At 34.5% G+C, this 1,497-nt stretch overlaps 1 pseudogene across 1 annotated transcript; it reads right to left on the reverse strand.

The window, feature by feature from the left end:
- Positions 1–353: 353 nt before the first annotated feature.
- On the reverse strand, positions 354–1,269 carry LOC103079553 (protein kish-A pseudogene; annotated as a pseudogene). Its single transcript, XR_014368604.1, has one exon. The product of XR_014368604.1 is annotated as a protein kish-A pseudogene (transcript).
- Positions 1,270–1,497: the final 228 nt, after the last annotated feature.

The raw sequence follows: 1,497 nt of genomic DNA on the forward strand, positions 1-1,497 counted from the left end.
CCCTACATTTCTCGGGTGTAATCTAGGATGAGTGTTTTTCACTTTGCTTTATTTTTGGTTTTTCACATACTTTCAGCAACAGGAAATTTTTCTTATTGTCTTTCAGTTGAGACAGTATTCCAAAGCACTAGAATACTATTCTATCACAGAATTATAATCTTATCAAGCTCCTAAAGGATGTTAGATTTCATGTCAATGTTCCCTCTTCATCACTCTCTTCCTTGTTTTTTCTTTTTCCTCCCTTATATCTCTCTTTTCCACACATTTCTCCATAAACTGTTTCGTATTGTGAAAAATGATGAAAAACAATTCTTGCAAGTGTTATTTTATTTTTATTTGTTTAGTTTTATTCTGAATTCTCTTATGTTAAATAGGAACATTTTCTCAATAGCACTCTTAAGTCACTTCTCATTTATCTTCCTCCTTAAGAACTGCATAGGCTTGTTTTAAATAGTTTAAACACCTGTAATAAACTACACTTTGCTAGGAGTAGAGGTACTCTGGTTAATGCTCAAAATGATGTGACCAGAGGAAAAGCAAGCATTATTAAATATGAATGCAATCCTTACCAATGCGAATTGAACTTTTTTCTTTTTCAATAAAAAAACTAGTCCAAAAAAAGTCTCATTCTATAAAGAATTATCGTTTCCAAATCACAGTGAAAGGAACTTAATTTACCAATTTTGTTTTTGCCTATGTGCCTTAAAGATACCTCACTAAAAACTGGTATCTGACACAACAGAATGACATATGCAGAATGTAATATTGTAGTGACAGTACTGAGGTTGATTGTTACAGACATATTTAAACTCTGTGTATTAAATGGTTATATCCTAATTATTTATATAGAAATTGGTCCAATAACTAAAATAGAGAAAAACAGCTGAAAATTTATCTCATTCAATGTTCAGAGATAAAATTGTTAACCATTCTTTCCATTATTTTCTGAAGATAAGTCCTTTATTTTTTTCATATTTAAATCTGATGGCAACTGAATTCTGGCATTTTTCCAAGCTACTGTATGAAGAGGATGCTGAAGGCCACCACAATACAGCATACCACAACATAAGGACTGTTCCGTTCACCAATTCTGACACACTTCCAAAATATACCCAACAGCCCAGTTTTATTTCTGTACAGAAGGCTGAGTGCCAAGGATTGGATATAAGCACAGGTACATAGGAACAGCAAGATTACAGTCAACAGACTCTGAAAATTGAAAATGGCAGACATAGTGAGGCAGGTGAAGCCCCAGCCACATCTCCCTTCTGGGCCCGGGGCAGAAGAGGCGTGCAAAGGGGGAAGAGACTTTCAGGTTTGGCTTGCCTTTCTCGCTCCTTCTGCAGTCTGCAAGCATTATTTTAATATGGCTTCATCACTGAGTCCAGGGCATTCCTACTATGTGACTTAACTATAGACAGCTGTTCTGAATTATAAAAAAAAAACATTTTTTTCAGTCCAGTTAAGTCAAAGTTGTCAAGAAAAATCAATCACAGA

The sequence above is a fragment of the Lipotes vexillifer genome, unplaced genomic scaffold (genome assembly GCF_000442215.2).
Source record: "Lipotes vexillifer unplaced genomic scaffold, Lipotes_vexillifer_v1.1 scaffold536, whole genome shotgun sequence".
In the NCBI taxonomy this organism is placed as follows: domain Eukaryota; kingdom Metazoa; phylum Chordata; class Mammalia; order Artiodactyla; family Lipotidae; genus Lipotes; species Lipotes vexillifer.